Here is a 24,984-nt window from a genome sequence, read left to right on the forward strand (position 1 = left end):
ACACTGTTTTCGTGGCATCTGCAATATTATATTTGGGAGCGTATTGAAGCCGATGGTGACAAAGGATATATCCTCAGATAAAAACCAAAAAGAAGCCTTGTGAGAAACTCCTTTGTGATGCATGAATTCACTTCAGAGTTGCACTCTTCTTTTCATTGTCCAGTTTGTTAACACTGTTTTCTTGGAATCCGCAATGAGATGTTTCAAAACTCATTGAAGCTTATATTGACAAAGGAAATATCCTGGGACAAAAAGTATAAAGAAGCTTTCTGAGAAACTGCTTTCTGATTTCTAAATTCATCTCACAGAGTTACACCTTTGTTTTCATGGAGCAGTTTTTTAGCACTGTTTTTGGGGAATTTCAGAAGGGATATTTTGAATCACATTGCAGCCAACGGTGACAAAGGAAAAGTCCTAAAATAAAAAATAGATGGAATCTTTCTAAGAAAATTATTTGTAATGTGTGAATTCATCTCACAGAGTTACAGTGTTCTTTGCATTGAGCAGCTTGATTATATTGCTTTCTTGGAATCCACAATAGGATATTTCAGAGCGCCTTTTAAGCTTATGTTGACAAAGGAAATACCCTCATATAAAAACTAGAAAGAATCTTTCTCAGAAATCATTTTGTGATGTGTTAACTCATCTCACAGAGTTACACCAATCTTTTCATGGATCAGTTTGGTAGGACTGTTTTTGGGGAATCTGAGAAGGGATATTGTGGATCACACTGAAGCCTATGGTGACAAAAGAATTATCCTAAAATATAAAGCAAAAAGAACATTCTGAGAAACTGATTTGTGATGTGCGAATTCATCTCACACAGTTACACTGTTTTTTTCATTGAGCATTTTGCTAATACTGTTTTCTTGGAATCTGTAATGGGGTATTTCAGAGTGCATTGAAGCTTTTGATGACAAAGGAAATACCCTGATATAAAAACTAGTAAGAAGATTTCTGAGAATCTGCTTTCTGATATGATAATTCATCTCACAGTGAAACAACTTCCTGTCATGGAGCAGTTTGATAACACTGTTTTCTTGGAATCTGCAAAGGGATATTTTGGGAGTGCATTGAGGGCTATTGTGAAATAGGAAATATCCTCAGATAAAAATTGGAAAGAGGCTTTCTGAGAAAATGCGTTCTGATGTGTGAATTCATCTTGCAGAGTTACACCATTCTTTTCATTGAGCAGTTTGATAACACTGTTTAGTGGAATCTGCAATAGGATATTTTGGAGCACATTGAAGCCTGTGGTAACAAATAAATATCCTCAGATAAAAACCAAAAAGAAACTTTCTGTGAAACTGCTTTGTGATATGTGAATTCATCTCACAGAGTTGCACTGTTCTTTTCATTGAGAAGTTTGCTAACACTTTTTTCGTGGAATCCGCAATGGGATATTTTGGAGAGAATTGAAGCTTATGATGACAACAGAAATATCCTCAGACAAAAACTAGAAAGAAGCTTTGTGGGCAACTGCTATATGATTTCTGAATGCATCTTACACAGTTACACTGAGCAGTTTGGTAACACTGTTTTTGAGGAAGCTGAGAAGGGAAATTTTGAATTGTGTTTTAGCCCATGGTGACAAAGGAAATATCCTCAGATAAAAACTAGAAAGTAGGTTTCTGAGAAAGTTCTTTGGAATGGTTGAATTCATCTCACAGAGCTACAACTTGCTTTTCATGGAGCTGTTTTCTAACACTGTTTTCATGGAATCTGCAAAAGATTATTTGGTAGCACATGGAGGCTTAGGGTGAAAAAGGGAATATACTCAGATAAAAAGTAGAAAGAAGCTTTCTGAGAAACTTCTTTGTGATGTGTGAATTCATCTCACAGACTTACACTGTTCTTTTCATTGAGCAGTTTGCTAACACCATTTTTGTGGAATCAGCAAAGGGATATTTGGGAGGGCATTGAGGCCTATAGTGAAAAAGGAAATATCCTCAGATAAAAACTAGAAAGAGGCTTTCAGAGAAGCTGTTTAGTGATGTGTGATTTGATCTCACAGAGTTACACCGTTCTTTTCACTGAGCTATTAGATAACACTGTTTTCATGGAATCTGCAATTGGATTTTTGGGTGCAAATTGAAACCGATGGTGACAAAGGAAATATCCTCAGAGAAAAACCAAAAAGAAGCTTTCTGAGAAATTGCTTTGTGATGTGTGAATTCATCTCACAGAATGACAATGTTATTTCCATTGAGCAGTCAGCTAACACTGTTTTCTTGGAACCTGCAATGGGATATTTTAGATCGAATTGAAGCTTATGGTGACATAGGAAATATCCTCAGGTTTAAACTAGAAAGAACCTTTCTGAGAAACTGCTTTGTGATGTATGACTTCATCTCACAGAGTTTCACCTATCTTTTCATGGAGAAGTTTGCTGACACTGTTTTCATGGAATCTGCAATGTTGTATTCCGGAGTGCATTGAGGCCTACAGTGAAAAAGGAAATATCTTCATATAAAAACTAGAAAGAAGCTTTCTGAGGAACTGCTTTGTAATATGTTAATTCATCTCAAACAGTTACATGATTCTTTTCATGGATCAGTTTGGTAACACTGTCTTGGTAGTGTCTTAGAAGGAATATTTGGGAGTGCACGGATGCCGATTGTGGAAAAATAACTATCCTGAGAAAAAAAACTAGAAATAAGTCTTCTGAGAAATTTCTTTGTGATGGGTGAATTCATCACACCGAGTAACACGTTTGTTTTCTTTGAGCAGTTTTGTAGCACTGTTTTTGTGGAATCTGCAAGGAGATATTCAGGAGCACCCAGAGGCCTATGGTGAAAACAGAAAAACTTCAGATAAAAACTGGAGAGAAGATTTTAGTGAAACAGTTTTGTGATGTGTGTATTCATCTCATAGATTTTGAAGTATTTGTTGACTTAGCAGTTCAGCATCACTGTTTTTGTGTTATCTGAGAGGAGATATTCGGGAGCACTTTGAAGCCTATGGTGAAAAAGGAAATATCCTCAGATTTAAACCAGAAAGAGGCTTTCTGAGAAACTGCTTTGTGATGGGGGAATTTGTCTCACAGAGTTACACCTTTCCTTTCATTGAGCAGTTTGGTAAAACTGTTTTTGTGGAATCTGCAAAGGGATATTCGGGAGCCCATAGAGTCCAATGGCAAAAAGGAAATATCTTCAGGTAAAAACTAGAGTGAAGCTTTCTCAGAAATTCCTTTGTGATGTGTGCATTCAACTCACAGAGTTACACTGTTCTTTTGATTGACCAGTTTGTTAACACTGTTTTATTGGAATCTGCAATGGGATATTTTGCAGTGCATTGAAGCTTATGGTGACAAAGGAAATATGCTCTGAAAAAAACTAAAAAGAATCTTTCTAAGAAATTGCTTTGTGATGAGTGAATTCATCCAACAGATTTCCACATTTCTTTTCATGGAGTAGTACGGTAGCACTGTTTTTGGTTAATGCCAGAAGGGATATTTTGAATCACATTGAAGCCTAGTGTGAGAAAGGTATTATCCTCAGATAAAAACTAGAAAGAAGTTTCTGAGAAACTTCCTTGTGATGCATGAATTTATTTCACAAAGTTACATGATTTTTTGCATGGAAGACTTTGCTAACACCATTTTCGTGTAACTGCAAAAGGCCTAAATGCATTGAAGCCTATTATGAAAAATAAAATATCCTCATTAAAAACTAGAAAGAAGCTTTCTGAGAAACATCTTTGTGATACGTGAATTCATCTCACAGAGTTACACCATTCTTTTCATAAACAGTTTTGTAGCATTGTTTTTGGGGAGTCTGAGAAGGGATATTTTGGGTTGCATTGAAGTCTTTGGTGACAAAGGAAATAACCTCAGTTCAAAACTACAAAGAAGCTCTCTGAGAAACTTCTTTGTGATGTGTGAATTCATCTCACAGAGTTACACTCTTCCTTTCTTGAGACAGTTTGCTAACCCACAGTTTTCATGGAATTTGCAATAGGCTATTTGGGAGCACATTGAAGACTATGGTGACAAAGGAAATATCCTCAGATAAAAAGCAAAAAGAAACCTTCTGAGAAACTGCTTTGTGATGTGTTAATTCATCTCACAGATTTACATCATTGTTCTCATGGAGCAGTTTGCTAACACTGTTTTCATGAAATCTGCAAAGGGATATTCAGGAACGCATTGAGTCCTCTGGTGATAAAGGAAATATCCTCAGACAAAAACTAAAAAGAAGCTTTCTGAGAAACTACTTTGTGTTCTGTGTATTCATCTCATAGAGTTATACAATTCTTTTCATGGAGCAGTTTGGTAGCACTGTTTTTGGGGAATCTGAGAGGGGATATTTTGGATCGCATTGAAGTCTATGGTGACAAAGGAAATATCTTCAGATAAAAGTTATAAAGAAGATTTCTGAGAAACTCCTTTGTGATTTTTGAACTGATGTCCCAGAGTTATACCTTTCTTTTCTTTTTTTTTTTTAATTTATTTATTATTATACTTTAAGTTGTACGGTACATGTGCATAACGTGCAGGTTTGTTACATATGTATACTTGTGCCATGTTGCTGTGCTGCACCCATCAACTCGTCATTTACATCAGGTATAACTCCCAATGCAAACCCTCCCCACTTCCCCCTCCCCATGATAGGCCCCGGTGTGTGATGTTCCCCTTCCCGAGTCCAAGTGATCTCATTGTTCAGTTCCCACCTATGAGTGAGAACATGCGGTGTTTGGTTTTCTGTTCTTGTGATAGTTTGCTAAGAATGATGGTTTCCAGCTGCATCCATGTCCCTACAAAGGACACAAACTCATCCTTTTTTATGGCTGCATAGTATTCCATGGTGTATATGTGCCACATTTTCCTAATCCAGTCTGTCACTGATGGACATTTGGGTTGATTCCAAGTATTTGCTATTGTGAATAGTGCTGCAATAAACATATGTGTGCATGTGTCTTTATAGCAGCATAATTTATAATCCTTTGGGTATATACCCAGTAATGGGATGGCTGGGTCATATGGTACATCTAGTTCTAGATCCTTGAGGAATCGCCATACTGTTTTCCATAATGGTTGAACTAGTTTACAATCCCACCAACAGTGTAAAAGTGTTCCTATTTCTCCACATCCTCTCCAGCACCTGTTGTTTTCTGACTTTTTAATGATCGCCATTCTGACTGGTGTCAGATGGTATCTCATTGTGGTTTTGATTTGCATTTCTCTGATGGCCAGTGATGATGAGCATTTTTTTATGTGTCTGTTGGCTGTATGAATGTCTTCTTTTGAGAAATGTCTGTTCATATCCTTTGCCCACTTTATGATGGGGTTGTTTGTTTTTTTCTTGTAAATTTGCTTGAGTTCTTTGTAGGTTCTAGATATTAGCCCTTTGTCAGATGAGTAGATTGCAAAAATTTTCTCCCATTCTGTAGGTTGCCTGTTCACTCTAATCGTAGTTTCTTTTGCTGTGCAGAAGCTCTTTAGTTTAATGAGATCCCATTTGTCAATTATCGCTTTTGCTGCTATTGCTTTTGGTGTTTTAGACATGAAGTCTTTGCCCATGCCTATGTCCTGAATGGTACTACCTAGGTTTTCCTCTAGGATTTTTATGGTATTAGGTCTAACATTTAAGTCTCTAATCCATCTTGAATTAATTTTCGTATAAGAAGTAAGGAAAGGATCCAGTTTCAGCTTTCTACTTATGGCTAGCCAATTTTCCCAGCACCATTTATTAAATAGGGAATCCTTTCCCCATTTCTTGTTTCTCTCAGGTTTGTCAAAGATCAGATGGCTGTTGATGGGTGGTATTATTTCTGAGGCCTCTGTTCTGTTCCATTGGTCTATATCTCTGTTTTGGTACCAGTACCATGCTGTTTTGGTTACTGTAGCCTTGTAGTATAGTTTGAAGTCAGGTAGCGTGATGCCTCCAGCTTTGTTCTTTTGACTTAGGATTGTCTTGGAGATGCGGGCTCTTTTTTGGTTCCATATGAACTTTAAAGCAGTTTTTTCCAATTCTGTGAAGAAACTCGTTGGTAGCTTGATGGGGATGGCATTGAATCTATAAATTACCTTGGGCAGTATGGCCATTTTCACGATATTGATTCTTCCTATCCATGAGCATGGTATGTTCTTCCATTTGTTAGTGTCCTCTTTTATGTCACTGAGCAGTGGTTTGTAGTTCTCCTTGAAGAGGTCCTTTACATCCCCTGTAAGTTGGATTCCTAGGTATTTTATTCTCTTTGAAGCAATTGTGAATGGAAGTTCATTCCTGATTTGGCTCTCTGTTTGTCTGTTACTGGTGTATAAGAATGCTTGTGATTTTTGCACATTAATTTTGTATCCTGAGACTTTGCTGAAGTTGCTTATCAGCTTAAGGAGATTTTGGGCTGAGACAACGGGGTTTTCTAAATATACAATCATGTCATCTGCAAAGAGGGACAGTTTGACTTCTTCTTTTCCTAACTGAATCCCCTTGATTTCTTTCTCTTGCCTGATTGCCCTAGCCAGAACTTCCAACACTATGTTGAATAGGAGTGGTGAGAGAGGGCATCCCTGTCTTGTGCCAGTTTTCAAAGGGAATTTTTCCAGTTTTTGCCCATTCAGTATGATATTGGCTGTGGGTTTGTCATAAATAGCTCTTATTATTTTGAGGTACGTTCCATCAATACCGAATTTATTGAGCGCTTTTAGCATGAAGGGCTGTTGAATTTTGTCAAAAGCCTTTTCTGCATCTATTGAGATAATCATGTGGTTCTTGTCTTTGGTTCTGTTCATATGCTGGATTATGTTTTTTGATTTGCGAATGTTGAACCAGCCTTGCATCCCAGGGAAGAAACCCACTTGATCATGGTAGATAAGCTTTTTGATGTGTTGCTGAATCCAGTTTGCCTGTATTTTATTGAGGATTTTTGCATCGATGTTCATCAGGGATATTGGTCTAAAATTCTCTTTTTTTGTTGTGTCTCTGCCAGGCTTTGGTATCAGGATGATGTTGGCCTCATAAAATGAGTTAGGGAGGATTCCCTCTTTTTCTATTGATTGGAATAGTTTCCGAAGGAATGGTACCAACTCCTCCTTGTACCTCTGGTAGAATTCAGCTGTGAATCCATCTGGTCCTGGACTTTTTTTGGTTGGTAGGCTATTAATTATTGCCTCAATTTCAGAGCCTGCTATTGGTCTATTCAGGGATTCAACTTCTTCCTGGTTTAGTCTTGGAAGAGTGTAAGTGTCCAGGAAATTATCCATTTCTTCTAGATTTTCCAGTTTATTTGCATAGAGGTGTTTATAGTATTCTCTGATGGTAGTTTGTATTTCTGTGGGGTCGGTGGTGATATCCCCTTTATCATTTTTAATTGCGTCGATTTGATTCTTCTCTCTTTTCTTCTTTATTAGTCTTGCTAGTGGTCTGTCAATTTTGTTGATCTTTTCAAAAAACCAACTCCTGGATTCATTGATTTTTTGGAGGGTTTTTTGTGTCTCTATCTCCTTCAGTTCTGCTCTGATCTTAGTTATTTCTTGCCTTCTGCTAGCTTTCGAATGTGTTTGCTCTTGCTTCTCTAGTTCTTTTAATTGTGATGTTAGAGTGTCAATTTTAGATCTTTCCTGCTTTCTCTTGTGGGCATTTAGTGCTATAAATTTCCCTCTACACACTGCTTTAAATGTGTCCCAGAGATTCTGGTATGTTGTATCTTTGTTCTCATTGGTTTCAAAGAACATCTTTATTTCTGCCTTCATTTCGTTATGTGCCCAGTAGTCATTCAGGAGCAGGTTGTTCAGTTTCCATGTAGTTGAGCGGTTTTGATTGAGTTTCTTAGTCCTGAGTTCTAGTTTGATTGCACTGTGGTCTGAGAGACAGTTTGTTATAATTTCTGTTCTTGTACATTTGCTGAGGAGTGCTTTACTTCCAATTATGTGGTCAATTTTGGAGTAAGTACGATGTGGTGCTGGGAAGAATGTATATTCTGTTGATTTGGGGTGGAAAGTTCTATAGATGTCTATTAGGTCTGCTTGCTGCAGAGATGAGTTCAATTCCTGGATATCCTTGTTAACTTTCTGTCTCGTTGATCTGTCTAATGTTGACAGTGGAGTGTTGAAGTCTCCCATTATGATTGTATGGGAGTCTAAGTCTCTTTGTAAGTCTCTAAGGACTTGCTTTATGAATCTGGGTGTTCCTGTATTGGGTGCATATATATTTAGGATAGTTAGCTCTTTCTGTTGAATTGATCCCTTTACCATTATGTAATGGCCTTCTTTGTCTCTTTTGATCTTTGATGGTTTAAAGTCTGTTTTATCAGAGACTAGTATTGCAACCCCCGCTTTTTTTTGTTCTCCATTTGCTTGGTAAATCTTCTCCATCCCTTTATTTTGAGCCTATGTATGTCTCTGCGTGTGAGATAGGTCTCCTGAATACAGCAGACTGATGGGTCTGACTCTTTATCCAGTTTGCCAGTCTGTGTCTTGTAATTGGAGCATTTAGTCCATTTACATTTAAGGTTAAGATTGTTATGTGTGAACTTGATCCTGCCATTATGATATTAACTGGTTATTTTGCTCGTTAGTTGATGCAGTTTCTTCCTAGCCTTGATGGTCTTTACATTTTGGCATGCTTTTGCAATGGGTGGTACCGGTTGTTCCTTTCCATGTTTAGTGCTTCCTTCAGGGTCTCTTGTAAGGCAGGCCTAGTGGTGACAAAATCTCTAAGCATTTGCTTATCTGTAAAGGATTTTATTTCTCCTTCACTTATGAAACTTAGTTTGGCTGGATATAAAATTCTGGGTTTAAAATTCTTTTCTTTAAGAATGTTGAATATTGGCCCCCACTCTCTTCTGGCTTGAAGAGTTTCTGCCGAGAGATCTGCTGTTAGTCTGATGGGCTTCCCTTTGTGGGTAACCCGACCTTTCTCTCTGGCTGCCCTTAAGATTTTTTCCTTCATTTCAACTTTGGTGAATCTGGCAATTATGTGTCTTGGAGTTGCTCTTCTCGAGGAGTATCTTTGTGGCGTTCTCTGTATTTCCTGGATTTGAATGTTGGCCTGCCCTACTAGGTTGGGGAAGTTCTCCTGGATGATATCCTGAAGAGCGTGTTCCACCTTGGTTCCATTTTCCCCCTCACTTTCAGGCACCCCAATCAGACGTAGATTTGGTCTTTTTACATAATCCCATACTTCTTGCAGGCTTTGTTCATTTCTTTTTCTTCTTTTTTCTTTTGGTTTCTCTTCTCGCTTCATTTCATTCATTTGATCCTCCATCGCTGACATTCTTTCTTCCAGTTGATCGAGTCGGTTACTGAAGCTTGTGCATTTGTCACGTATTTCTCGTGTCATGGTTTTCATGTCTTTCATTTCGTTTATGACCTTCTCTGCATTAATTACTCTAGCCATCAATTCTTCCACTTTTTTTTTCAAGATTTTTAGTTTCTTTGCACTGGGTACGTAATTCCTCCTTTAGCTCTGAGAAGTTTGATGGACTGAAGCCTTCTTCTCTCATCTCGTCAAAGTCATTCTCCGTCCAGCTTTGATCCGTTGCTGGCGATGAGCTGCGCTCCTTTGCCGGGGGAGATGCGCTCTTATTTTTTGAATTTCCAGCTTTTCTGCCCTGCTTTTTCCCCATCTTTGTGGTTTTATCTGTCTCTGGTCTTTGATGATGGTGACGTACTGATGGGGTTTTGGTGTAGGTGTCCTTCCTGTTTGATAGTTTTCCTTCTAACAGTCAGGACCCTCAGTTGTAGGTCTTTTGGAGATTGCTTGAGGTCCACTCCAGACCCTGTTTCCCTGGGTATCAGCAGCAGAGGCTGCAGAAGATAGAATATTTCTGAACCGCGAGTGTACCTGTCTGATTCTTGCTTTGGAGGCTTCCTCTCAGGGGTGTACTCCACCCTGTGAGGTTTGGGGTGTCAGACTGCCCCTAGTGGGGGATGACTCCCAGTTAGGCTACTCAGGGGTCAGGGACCCACTTGAGCAGGCAGTCTGTCCCTTCTGAGATCTCAACCTCTGTGTTGGGAGATCCACTGCTCTCTTCAAAGCTGTCAGAGTCGTTTGCGTCTGCAGAGCTTTCTGCTGCTTTTGTTGTTGTTTAGCTGTGCCCTGTCCCCAGAGGTGGAGTCTAGAGAGACAGGCAGGTTTCCTTGAGCTGCTGTGAGCTCCACCCAGTTCGAGCTTCCCAGCGGCTTTGTTTACCTACTTAAGCCTCAGCAATGGCAGGCGCCCCTCCCCCAGCCTTGCTGCTGCCTTGCGGTTAGATCACAGACTGTTGTGCTAGCAATGAGGGAGGCTCCGTGGGTGTGGGACGCTCCCAGCCAGGTGTGGGATATAATCTCCTGGTGTGCCCGTTTGCTTAAAGCGCAGTATTGGGGTGAGGTTACCCGATTTTCCAGGTGTTGTGTGTCTCAGTTCCCCTGGCTAGGAAAAGGGATTCCCTTCCCCCTTGTGCTTCCCAGGAGAGGCGATGCCTTGCCCTGCTTCAGCTCTCGCTGATCGGGCTGCAGCAGCTGACCAGCACCAATTATCTGGCACTCCCTAGTGAGATGAACCCAGTACCTCAGTTGAAAATGCAGAAATCACCGGTCTTCTGTCGCTCGCGCTGGGAGTTGGAGACTGGAGCTGTTCCTATTCGGCCATCTTGCTCCTCCCCTCTGTTTGGTTTCAATAGCAAGTGTAGTAGTAGAAATAATCTAAAGCCCGGCTTTGGGGACCTTCCTTTTTTAGGTCCTGAACTTCTGTAATTCATTCAGACATGACCCTTCATTGATATGTTATTAAAGATACACTGTAGGGGAAGGGACTATGAGTCCGTTCATGTTCATATGAAAGAGTGAGACCATTGTCTCCAAAAAATAAAAAATACAAAAATGTTTCAATTAAAAAAAGTGTGATGGTCTTTGGCAATGTTTAAATAAAAAATAAGAGTATCTCTTTCAAATAAGCTGACACTTTCTGAACATATAATAACCAGGGTCACAGAATCACAGAGGCCAGTGAGATTAAAAAGTAACCCTGTGAACCCCGGTGACACATACACCACCAGGAAAATTTCCTGTTCCTGTCCCTCCAACTAATCCACAGCAACATAATGTCAGCAAGTGCCTCCCCTACTTCCAGGCAGCCACAGGGAAAGGGGAGAGCAAAGAAATCATTCCCTATGTCACTGATAAGTGAGGCTCAATGGGAAACACGAGGCACAAGGGACATCCAAAGGTAGGTGACAATTTCAGTGTCTCCCTTTTGTCTTCCTGCTTTTTCTGCTATCTTCTGCTCTTCTGCTCTTTTCATGATAAGGAAGGAGGCAGCAATAGCATGTCTACTGTGAAAATGTGGGACTACTCATCAGGCATCATGGAACTTAATGGAGAAGTTTAGACAATCCTGGGAAGCTTTCAGACCTGGTCTCCTAACATGTACAACTAAGTTTTCTAAGGCTCTTGATCAGGCAGTAGACTGTGAACTCCCAGGAGTTCACACAGGTTTTCTAGGGTCTTCACACTGCTAAGCGCAATCATGGCAACTCCTTCATTTCCTTTTTAAACAAGTGTTTTCCCAATTATCCCTTTAAAATTGGGCAGTTTAGGCTGGGCATGGTGACTCACCTGTAATCCCAGTACTTTGGGAGGCTGAGGCGGGTGGATCACTTGAGGTCAGGAGTTTGAGACCAGCCTGGCTGACAGGGTAAAACCCCATCTCTGCTTAAAAAAAAACAATAATTAGCTCGACGTGGTGGTGGACACCTGTAATCCCAGCTGCTCAGGAGGCTGAGGCATGAGAACCCCTTGAGCCTAGGAGGCAGAAGTTGCAGTGAGCCAAGATTGTTCCACTGTATTCCAGCCAGGGCGGCAGAGCAAGGCTCCATCTCAAAAAAGAAATTGGGCAGTTTTGAGCCTCTGATATAGTAAGTGAGTGTGCACAACTATTAGTGGCGATGAGCTAATAAACATTAACTAGGCCATGGTGGTTTTTTGAAATTGTGATTGGCTGGGCAAGGTGGCTCATGCCTGAAATCCCAGCTCTTTGTGAGGCTGAGGTAAGTGGATCACGAAGTCAGGAGACCAAGACCAGCCTGGCCAACATGGTGAAACCTCATCTCTACTAGAAATACAAAATTAGCCGGGAATGATGGTGAGCGCTTGTAATCCCAGCTACCCAGGTGGCTGAAGCAGAATGGTTGGAACCCATGAGGCAGAGGTTGCAGTGATCCCAGATCACACCACTACACTAGAGCCGGGGCAACAGAGTGAGACTCTGTCTCAAAAAAAAAAAAAAGGAAAAACTGATAAAACATGTGGGCCCCTAAAATTTGAATGTTATAGGCAAGACTGGGTTAAAATATGTTTAAAACACATCTTCTAACAATATGCTAAAAAAATCTTTGAGGGGCGTGGAAGATCAAGACGGTGGTCCTCCTTCCCTGTTCCCTTTACAGTTTGATTTCATCCTTGGCTTTTCATGACAGACTTTTGTAAAGAGGGGAGATTTGCATATAGGTCTAGGATTACTATAGGTTTCTGTTTGTTTGTTGAGATAGAGTCTCACTCTATCGCCCAGGCTGGAATGCAGTGGTGCTATGTTGGCTCACTGTAACCTCCACCTCCTAGGCTTAAGTGATTCTCCTGCCTCAGCTTCCAAAGTAGCTGAGATTACAGGCGCCCGCCACCAAGCACAGCTAATTTATGTATTTTTTGTAGAGATGGGTTTTCACCATGTTGACCAGGCTAGTCTTGAACCCCTGACCCCAAGTGGTCCGCCTGCCTCGGCCTCCCAAAGTGCTGGGATTACAAGCATGAGCCACTGCACCAGGCCTGGGTTACAACTATTTTAAGACCACTTTCAGCACAAGTTCTTCTATTTATTCACTTATTTTTCAGATGGAGGCACTCTGTCACCCAGGCTGGAATGCAATGGTACAATCTCAGCTCAATGTGACCTCTGCCTCCCAGGTTCAAGTGATTCTCCTGCCTCAGCCTCCTGAGCAGTTGGAACTATGGGCACCCGCCATGACGCCGGCTAATTTTTTGTATTTTTAGTAGATACTGGGTTTCACCATGTTGGCCAGGCTGGTCTCGAACTCCTGACCTCAGGTGATCCACCCGCCTCAGCCTCCCAAAGTGCTGGGATTACAGGCATGAGCCACCGTGTCTGGCCACAAGTGCTTTTCTTTAAATACTTCTGTGGTTCCCCTTCCCCAGGCAAAAAGGGAAAAAAAAAAAAGGAAAGGGGAAGCTATTCTTCAGGGCCAGTAAGAGGTTTATCTAGCTTTGTGGTGTAAAAGAACCCATAATATTTACTAAATTTAATCTTTAACAATATTTAATAGATTTAATAAATTTATTAATAATAAATGTTTATTGATATTTAACAATACTTAACGGATTTTTAAAATTTACTAATATTTAACAATACTTACTAACATTAATCCATTGTCTAACACTTGCGTCCGAGAATTATTGCTCTAACAAAACACCAAGGACAACTAGGCCTTCCTACCTCCCTGTAGCCTCAACTAGATAGATGCAAACATGTTGGCTCATGCCTGTAATCCCAGCACTTTGTTTGTTTGTTTTTTTGAGCTGGAGTCTCAATCTGTCGCCCAGACTGGAGTGCAGTGGCATGATCCCGGCTCACTGCAACCTCTACCTCCTGGGTTCAAGTGATTCACCTGCTTTAACCTCCTGAGTAGCTGGGACTACAGGAGTTTGCCACCATGCCTGGCTAATTTTTTGTATTTTTAGTACAGATGAGGTTTCACCGTGTTGCCCAGGCTGGTGTCGAACTCCAGAGCTCTGGCGATCTGCCTGCCCCAGCCTCCCAAAGTGCTGGCATTACACGCTCAACAATGCCCAGCAATTCCAGCACTTTGTAAAGCTAAGGTGAGAAGATCAGTTGAGCTCAGGAATTTGAGACTACCCCGGGCAACATAGGGAAAAACTGTCTCTACAAAAATTAAAAAATTAGCTGGGCTTTGTGGCATGTACCTGTGATCCCACTTACTTGGGAGGCTGAGGTGGGAGGATTACTTGAGCCTAGAAGGTTGAGGCTGCAGGGAGCTATGATTGTGCCATTGGAATCCAGCCCAAACAACAGCAGGAGACCTTGTCTCTTAAAAAATAAAAAGATAAATGCAAACATGAATCACCTACAGAGTTAAAAAGCCACAAATATTCCAATGTTAGCAGGGAGCCTAGGATGGAAGAAGCCTCCACAGCTGCCCCCGTCAACCCAACTAAGAGAAAGAGGTTGGCGGTCAGAGGAACAGGTAAGGCAAGCCTTCATTTGAGCCCATCAGCTTCTGCAGAAAAAATATTCCATGATCATGGGATGACCTGACTGACTGATGCAAACTGTCCACACAGCTAGTCGACCTTTGCCTCTCCTCTCTAGATCCAAAATGTATTGGAAATGAATGCCATATGAGATCTATCCCCATCCTCCTTATCACATACCCTTTCTAGGAGAGCCCACACTAGCTGATGACTCTGGAATTCTGGTTACATCAATCTAGATATCATGCCACTGAGCTCTGTCTTTCCAACTACCTTTTAGACATCTCTATCTGGATGCCCTGAGCATCCTATGTCCAAAGATTAATCAGTTAATGAGACTGCCATGCACCAAGATACCTGAACCAGAAACCTGAAGGGCATCCTACAGTCCTCCTTCTGCCCTCCTCCTATTTCTATTCACTGTGTCAACAATAAGCTGTCCTGATATTTTACCTCCTAAATATCTCTCAAAACCCCACTTCTGCTTTGTATTCACTGGCACACCCCATTCAGCATCTCATCACTCATTCAACAATATTTAATGAGTATGAAGCATAGCTAGGTGTTTTAAAACAGAATAAAACCAGTGTGATCTTTGTTTTCTGATGGCTCAACATCTAGGTTTTTTTTTTTTCTTTTCTTTTCTTTTCTTTTCTTTTCTTTTCTTTTCTTTTCTTTTCTTTTCTTTTCTTTTCTTTTCCTGAGACGGAGTCTTGCTGTGTTGCCAAGGCTGGAGTACAGCAGCATGATCTCAGCTCACTGCAACTTTTGCCTTCCAGATTCAAGCAATTCTCCTGCCTCAGCCTCCCAAGTAGCTGGGATTAGAGGTGCACACCACCACGCCCAGCTAATTTTTCTATTTTTAGTAGAGACGGGATTTCACCATGTTGGCCAGGCTGGCCTCAAACTTCTGACCTTGTCATCCACCAACCTCAGCCTCCCAAAAGTGCTAGGAGTTCATGCATAAGCCACCACAGCCAGCCAACATCTAGTTATTTCTTATCTGAACTATTCAGGTTATAATCTTGACTCTTACCATTCATTCCCTAAACAATACCCAGAGTGTCTCCTTCTCAAAACTTAAATTAGATCATTTAATTCAGGGATCAGTAAACTTTTTCTACAAAAACCAGATAGTGAATATTTTAGGCTTCTGGGCCATATGTTCTCTGTTGAAACTACTCAACTCTGCTCTTTTAACATTAAAAACAGCCATGGACAAAATGTAAACCCATGGGTGAGACTGTGTTCCAATATGGTTTATTCATTAAAATAGGCAGCAGGCCAGATTTGACCCATGGGCCATGGTTTGCCAACCCCTGATTTCATCGCAATGCTTCTTACTCTATTGGGATTCATCCAGGCTCCACTATGCTCCAGCCATCCTGACCATCTTTATGGTGCTTAAACACTATGCCAAGTCCGTTAACATCTCAGGTCCCTGCCTTTGACGTTCTACCCAGCAGGATCTACCCAGCAGGATCTAGACCAGATCTTGACCAGATCTTCTTCGAGTTACCTCAGCTCAAATGTCACCTCCTCAGAGAGGTCTTCACTACCCACCCCAATAGGTCAGTACCCATTCCAATGTCAAAACATTCTAACTCCCATAGCTCTATTCATTTTCTTCAAATTACTTATCACCATCTGAAAAAAAATATCATTTGTTGCATGTACATAGCCTGCTTTCCCACCAGCACACCACCACTAGAATGGAAGCTCCCTGGGAACAGAGACTGACTTACTCATTCTCCCTTAGTTCCCAGGACCTAGATATGTGCCTGGCACTTAGCAGGGGCTCAAAAAATATCTGTTATCTGAACTGTTATTGCTTCTAGTCTCACTCCCTTCAACTCACTGGTATCTTCACTACCACTAGTCATCTTTCAAAAATACAAATGGGGGGGGCGGAGCAAGATGGCCGAATAGGAACAGCTCCAGTCTCCAACTCCCAGCGCGAGCGACACAGAAGACCGGCGATTTCTGCATTTTCAACTGAGCCTCTGCTGCTGATACCCAGGCAAACAGGGTCTGGAGTGGACCTCAAGCAATCTCCTACAGCTACAACCTACAGCTGAGGATCCTGACTGTTAGAAGGAAAGCTATCAAACAGGAAGGACACCTACACCAAAACCCCATCAGTACATCACCATCATCAAAGACCAGAGGCAGATAAAACCACAAAGATGGGGAAAAAGCAGGGCAGAAAAGCTGGAAATTCAAAAAATAAGAGCGCATCTCCCCCGGCAAAGGAGCGCAGCTCATCGCCAGCAACGGATCAAAGCTGGACGGAGAATGACTTCGACGAGATGAGAGAAGAAGGCTTCAGTCCATCAAATTTCTCAGAGCTAAAGGAGGAATTACGTACCCAGCGCAAAGAAACTAAAAATCTTGAAAAAAAAGTGGAAGAATTGATGGCTAGAGTAATTAATGCAGAGAAGCTCACAAACGAAATGAAAGAGACGAAAACCATGGCACGAGAAATACGTGACAAATGCACAAGCTTCAGTAACCGTCTCGATCAACTGGAAGAAAGAATGTCAGCGATGGAGGATCAAATGAATGAAATGAAGCGAGAAGAGAAACCAAAAGAAAAAAGAAGAAAAAGAAATGAACAAAGCCTGCAAGAAGTATGGGATTATGTAAAAAGACCAAATCTACGTCTGATTGGGGTGCCTGAAAGTGAGGGGGAAAATGGAACCAAGTTGGAAAACACTCTTCAGGATATCATCCAGGAGAACTTCCCGAACCTAGTAGGGCAGGCCAACATTCAAATCCAGGAAATACAGAGAACGCCACAAAGATACTCCTCGAGAAGAGCAACTCCAAGACACATAATTGCCAGATTCACCAAAGTTGAAATGAAGGAAAAAATCTTAAGGGCAGCCAGAGAGAAAGGTCGGGTTACCCACAAAGGGAAGCCCATCAGACTAACAGCAGATCTCTCGGCAGAAACTCTTCAAGCCAGAAGAGAGTGGGGGCCAATATTCAACATTCTTAAAGAAAAGAATTTTAAACCCAGAATTTTATATCCAGCCAAACTAAGTTTCATAAGTGAAGGAGAAATAAAATCCTTTACAGATAAGCAAATGCTTAGAGATTTTGTCACCACTAGGCCTGCCTTACAAGAGACCCTGAAGGAAGCACTAAACATGGAAAGGAACAACCGGTACCACCCATTGCAAAAACATGCCAAATTGTAAAGACCATCAAGGCTAGGAAGAAACTGCATCAACTAACGAGCAAAATAACCAGTTAATATCATCATGGCAGGATCAAGTTCACACATAACAATCTTAACCTTAAATGTAAATGGACTAAATGCTCCAATTAAAAGACACACTGGCAAACTGGATAAAGAGTCAAGACACATCAGTCTGCTGTATTCAGGAGACCCATCTCACACGCAGATTTACCAAGCAAATGGAGAACACAAAAAAGGGGGGGTTGCAATACTAGTCTCTGATAAAACAGACTTTAAACCATCAAAGATCAAAAGAGACAAAGAAGGCCATTACATAATGGTAAAGGGATCAATTCAACAGGAAGAGCTAACTATCCTAAATATATATGCACCCAATACAGGAGCACCCAGATTCATAAAGCAAGTCCTTAGAGACTTACAAAGAGACTTAGACTCCCATACAATCATAATGGGAGACTTCAACACTCCACTGTCAACATTAGACAGATCAACGAGACAGAAAGTTAACAAGGATATCCAGGAATTGAACTCATCTCTGCAGCAAGCAGACCTAATAGACATCTATAGAACTCTCCACCCCAAATCAACAGAATATACATTCTTCTCAGCACCACATCGTACTTACTCCAAAATTGACCACGTAATTGGAAGTAAAGCACTCCTCAGCAAATGTACAAGAACAGAAATTATAACAAACTGTCTCTCAGACCACAGTGCAATCAAATTAGAACTCAGGACTAAGAAACTCAATCAAAACCGCTCAACTACATGGAAACTGAACAACCTGCTCCTGAATGACTACTGGGTACATAACGAAATGAAGGCAGAAATAAAGATGTTCTTTGAAACCAATGAGAACAAAGATACAACATACCAGAATCTCTGGGACACATTTAAAGCAGTGTGTAGAGGGAAATTTATAGCACTAAATGCCCACAAGAGAAAGCAGGAAAGATCTAAAATTGACATTCTAACATCGCAATTAAAAGAACTAGAGAAGCAAGAGCAAACACATTCGAAAGCTAGCAGAAGGCAAGAAATAACTAAGATCAGAGCAGAACTGAAGGAGATAGAGACACAAAAAACCCTCCAAAAAATCAATGAATCCAGGAGTTGGTTTTTTGAAAAGATCAACAAAATTGACAGACCACTAGCAAGACTAATAAAGAAGAAAAGAGAGAAGAATCAAATCGACGCAATTAAAAATGATAAAGGGGATATCACCACCGACCCCACAGAAATACAAACTACCATCAGAGAATACTATAAACACCTCTACGCAAATAAACTGGAAAATCTAGAAGAAATGGATAATTTCCTGGACACTTACACTCTTCCAAGACTAAACCAGGAAGAAGTTGAATCCCTGAATAGACCAATAGTAGGCTCTGAAATTGAGGCAATAATTAATAGCCTACCAACCAAAAAAAGTCCAGGACCAGATGGATTCACAGCTGAATTCTACCAGAGGTACAAGGAGGAGCTGGTACCATTCCTTCTGAAACTATTCCAATCAATAGAAAAAGAGGGAATCCTCCCTAACTCATTTTATGAGGCCAACATCATCCTGATACCAAAGCCTGGCAGAGACACAACAAAAAAAGAGAATTTTAGACCAATATCCCTGATGAACATCGATGCAAAAATCCTCAATAAAATACTGGCAAACCGGATTCAGCAGCACATCAAAAAGCTTATCTACCATGATCAAGTGGGCTTCATCCCTGGGATGCAAGGCTGGTTCAACATTCGCAAATCAATAAACATAATCCAGCATATAAACAGAACCAAAGACAAGAACCACATCATTATCTCAATAGATGCAGAAAAGGCTTTTGACAAAATTCAACAGCCCTTCATGCTAAAAACGCTCAATAAATTCGGTATTGATGGAACGTACCTCAAAATAATAAGAGCTATTTATGACAAACCCACAGCCAATATCATACTGAATGGGCAAAAACTGGAAAAATTCCCTTTGAAAACTGGCACAAGACAGGGATGCCCTCTCTCACCACTCCTATTCAACATAGTGTTGGAAGTTCTGGCTAGGGCAATCAGGCAAGAGAAAGAAATCAAGGGGATTCAGTTAGGAAAAGAAGAAGTCAAATTGTCCCTGTTTGCAGACGACATGATTGTATATTTAGAAAACCCCATTGTCTCAGCCCAAAATCTCCTTAAGCTGATCAGCAACTTCAGCAAAGTCTCAGGATACAAAATTAATGTGCAAAAATCACAAGCATTCTTATACACCAGTAACGGACAAACAGAGAGCCAAATCAGGAATGAACTTCCATTCACAATTGCTTCAAAGAGAATAAAATACCTAGGAAACCAACTTACAAGGGATGTAAAGGACCTCTTCAAGGAGAACTACAAACCACTGCTCAGTGAAATCAAAGAGGACACAAACAAATGGAAGAACATACCATGCTCATGGATAGGAAGAATCAATATCGTGAAAATGGCCATACTGCCCAAGGTAATTTATAGATTCAATGCCATCCCCATCAAGCTACCAATGAGCTTCTTCACAGAATTGGAAAAAACTGCTTTAAAGTTCATATGGAACCAAAAAAGAGCCCGCATCTCCAAGACAATCCTAAGTCAAAAGAACAAAGCTGGAGGCATCACGCTACCTGACTTCAAACTATACTACAAGGCTACAGTAACCAAAACAGCATGGTACTGGTACCAAAACAGAGATATAGACCAATGGAACAGAACAGAGTCCTCAGAAATAATGCCACACATCTACAGCCATCTGATCTTTGACAAACCTGAGAGAAACAAGAAATGGGGAAAGGATTCCCTATTTAATAAATGGTGCTGGGAAAACTGGCTAGCCATAAGTAGAAAGCTGAAACTGGATCCTTTCCTTACTCCTTATACGAAAATTAATTCAAGATGGATTAGAGACTTAAATGTTAGACCTAATACCATAAAAATCCTAGAGGAAAACCTAGGTAGTACCATTCAGGACATAGGCATGGGCAAAGACTTCATGTCTAAAACACCAAAAGCAACGGCAGCAAAAGCCAAAATTGACAAATGGGATCTCATCAAACTAAAGAGCTTCTGCACAGCAAAAGAAACTACCATCAGAGTGAGCAGGCAACCTACAGAATGGGAGAAAATTTTTGCAATCTACTCATCTGACAAAGGGCTAATATCCAGAACCTACAAAGAACTCAAACAAATTTACAAGAAAAAAACAAACAACCCCATCCAAAAGTGGGCAAAGGATATGAACAGACATTTCTCAAAAGAAGACATTCATACAGCCAACAGACACATGAAAAAATGCTCATCATCACTGGCCATCAGAGAAATGCAAATCAAAACCACAATGAGATACCATCTCACACCAGTTAGAATGGCGATCATTAAAAAGTCAGGAAACAACAGGTGCTGGAGAGGATGTGGAGAAATAGGAACACTTTTACACTGTTGGTGGGATTGTAAACTAGTTCAACCATTATGGAAAACAGTATGGCGATTCCTCAAGGATCTAGAACTAGATGTACCATATGACCCAGCCATCCCATTACTGGGTATATACCCAAAGGATTATAAATTATGCTGCTATAAGGACACATGCACACGTATGTTTATTGCAGCACTATTCACAATAGCAAAGACTTGGAATCAACCCAAATGTCCATCAGTGACAGATTGGATTAAGAAAATGTGGCACATATACACCATGGAATACTATGCAGCCATAAAAAAGGATGAGTTTGTGTCCTTTGTAGGGACATGGATGCAGCTGGAAACCATCATTCTTAGCAAACTATCACAAGAACAGAAAACCAAACACCGCATGTTCTCACTCGTAGGTGGGAACTGAACAATGAGATCACTTGGACTCGGGAAGGGGAACATCACACACCGGGGCCTATCATGGGGAGGGGGGAGGGGGGAGGGATTGCATTGGGAGTTATACCTGATGTAAATGACGAGTTGATGGGTGCAGCACACCAACATGGCACAAGTATACATATGTAGCAAACCTGTACGTTGTGCACATGTACCCTACAACTTGAAGTTTAATAATAATAAATAAATTTAAAAAAAAAAAAAAAATACAAATGGGGCCAAATGCGGTGGCTGACACCTTTTTGCAGCACCTTCGGAGCCTGAGGAGGGAGGATCACCTGAACCCAGGAGGGTGAGGCTGCAGTGAGCCATGATCACACCACTGCAGTCCAGCCTGGGAAACAGAGTAAGACCCTATCTCAAAAAAAAAAAAAAAAAATTAGCAGTGTGTGGTGATGCACACCTGTAGTCCCTGCTACCTGAGTGGCTGAGGCAAGAAAATCACTGAGCCCAGCAGTCTGAGGTTACAGTGAGCTATGATTGTGCCACTGCATTCATGCCTGGGCAACACAACAAGACTCTGTCTCAAAAAAAAGAAAAAAGTGGGCCAGGAGTGGTGCCTCATGCCTGTAATCCCAACACTTTAGGAGGTCAAGGTGGGTGGATCACCTAACATCAGGAGTTTGAGACCAGCCTGGCCAGCATAGTGAAACCCCGTCTCTACCAAAAATACAAAAATTAGCTAAATACGGTGGTACACGCCTGTAGTCCCAGGTACTTCAGAGTCTGAGGCAGGAGAATCACTTGAACTCAGGAGGCAGAGATTGCAGTGAGCCGAGATTGTGTCACTCCACTCCAGCCTGGGAGCCTGGGTGGACAGAGTGAGACTCCATCACATGATAAATTGGGTGGAGAAGCACGTGGTGCAAAGCATCTCTGCACAGCACGAAAAGGAGACAGTTGCCAAGTGCATTGCGGACCTAAAGCTGCTGGCAAAGAAGGCTCAAGCACAGCCAGTTATGTAAATGTATCTATCCCAATTGAGACAGCTAGAAACAGTTGACAGACTAAATGAAAACTAGTCTATTTGACGAAGTCTTTCTGTATTGATGTCTACTGAAGTTATAGTTTACCCTTCTTAAAAATGAAAAGTTTGTTTCATATAGTAAGAGAACAAAATCTCTATGGGCCAGTCAGATGTTTCTCATCCTTCTTACTCTGCCTTTGAGTTGTTCCATGATCACTTCTGAATAAGCAGTTTGCCTTTATAAAAACTTGCTTCCTGACTAAAGATTACCAGATTATAGTTTAAAATTGCAATTAATTCTACCATCTTGCAATAAAGTGACAATTGAATGAAAAAAAAAAAAGTAAAATACAAATGAATCATTGGATCTTGTCACTCTCCTGCTTAAAACATTTCCATGGCTCCCCACTGGTTTTAAGATACAAATACAAACTATGTGGCAAGATCACTACAGCTCTTATCAGACCTTCCTACACTCTCCCAGTAGGAGACTCCGAGCTCTGAGTGGCAAGGATCAACTTCTATTTATCTTTTTATCTCAGGTGGTCAGCATAGTACCAGGAACACCGTTGGTGTTCCATGAATAGAGAATGAAATCAATCAACAGTAGTACTACAAATACCACAAAGCACAAATCTAATGCAATAACTCAGTAATACGCAATTTAAAGGCAATGAAGCAAGATTTCACGTAACACTCTTGTTTACTTTTCTTTTCTTTTTTTTTCCCCCCGAGACAGAGTCTTGCTCTGTCACCCAGGATGGAGTGCAGTGGCATGATCTCAGCTCACTGAAACTTCCACCTCCCGGGTTCAAGCAATTCTGCTGCCTCAACCTCCCACGTAGCTGGGATTACAGGCATGCACCACCACACCCGGCTAATTTTTGTACTTTTAGTAAACACAATGTTTCACCATATTGGCCAGGCTGGTCTTGAACTCCTGACCTGGTGATCCACCCACCTCAGCCTCCCAAAGTGCTGGAATTACAGGTGTAAGCCATGGCACCTGGCCTCTTTCTTTTCTTTGAAAGTTACTTGGGTGGGAGCTATGCTTATAACTCTGAATCTGACTTTGGATTTTGCCACCAAGATTTTACCTGGCAGGCAGCACTTACCACTTTCTGTAAGAATGAAGGGAGGAGGCAGGAAGATAGTCATACAAATCTATTTCCTGTGATCGGCTCTGGTAAAAGGGTTAGGAAAAGAGACATAACACGAAGGCTAAAATGTAACTTAGGGATTCTCCACAGATTCCAAGTGTCTACATTCTCCTTGTGATCTATTAGCAAAGAAAACTCAACGCTGGCTGGTTTGCTGTATAAAATAATCTAAGAGATTCAGGACAATCTCACCAACAGAACAGAAATGTTCCTTCTAGAAGAATTTCGATTAGCCCTTTGAAGTCCTTCAATATTCATTAAAGCCAAAGAGTTTTCACCTAATTTAATCTAAAGGGTATGTGACCAGAGTCTTTCTAGGGAATACAGACTCCCAAACTGTTCGACTGGAAAGTGAAGAGGGAACGTAATACTCAAAATCAAAGGGAAATAGAAAGAGGCCAACCTAGAATGTCATTATTCTTCCTTGGTGGGGAGAGGAAAGGATTCCAGAGTCATTCCGAAACATTTACATGACCTCCTTATTAGCATCTAAAAGCTTCCAGTGTTGGATGCAGTCAGCTATGCTTTCTCCTAATGTAATGAAATCTGTTTCAGCAAAGCTTACCCGAAGCTATCCCCAGACTCCAGAAATAATAGGCTATAAATTACTGGATCTCCCATTTGATATAATGAAGCATAAGCACAGTCCTGCATGACCGTTAACCTAAGCCCAGGCAGGACCTTGTTTACTAGAGTATTAGGCATGGGTTGGGGCAATGATTCTAACCAGATAAATTGGCTCCAGTGAGGGCAGGTTTGCAATCCAAGGCATGGCATGCATAGGGCTGATGAAATTCAGGGTGATTGAAGCAAAAGCTTCAGAACAAGAAAGACCACATCTGCGGGGAGAGCACAAAACTCTCAAGAGATGAATCTTTTTAAGAGTGAGGCAGGGTTACATAGCAGTTATAGGAGATCAGTTGGTACCCAGCAAGAGCTCCATACTGGCTATAACCAGGGATGCATGCTGTAGTCTCAGGAGAGGAGGTTCACAAAAGTTATTCAGACCAAGAGCCCAAACTGTGTTCTCTACTAAAAAGGAATCAAGGCTCCCTACAGAAATGGCTGACTTCTTGTATGGTGCAGTATATAGATCATGGAATATCTTTTAGGCCAGAAAGCAATGAAGTCATCAAAGTCCAACAAGATCATGTCAAAAAGACAGGAGAGGCAACTTGAAGAGATAATTATTAACCTAGATGAGACAACATATGCATCCAGAACAATTAATAAATAATAACTGCAATGGTCTAAAATACATCAAATGCAAACAATAATCTATGAGTTCACAATGATATTCAGGAAAAAAAAAACTATTGGTCACTAGAGTAGAGGTTACTAGGTCACTAACTCATTATTCTGAAAAGTAACTTAAAATGGGAGGTAAGGTGGAGAATTCAGTATGTATCCAGTTTTTCCTGTACAAACAAATTTTTAGGGAGATTGAGTAAGATGAAACAAATCTGGCAAAATGGAGATAACTGCTTAATCTGGGGGTTGGACACATGGAGGTTCATCATATTTCTTTTGTGTATATTTGAACCCCCTCCAAAAAAACACAAGACAG

The sequence above is a fragment of the Chlorocebus sabaeus genome, chromosome 28 (assembly GCF_047675955.1).
Source record: "Chlorocebus sabaeus isolate Y175 chromosome 28, mChlSab1.0.hap1, whole genome shotgun sequence".
NCBI classification, from domain to species: Eukaryota; Metazoa; Chordata; class Mammalia; order Primates; family Cercopithecidae; genus Chlorocebus; species Chlorocebus sabaeus.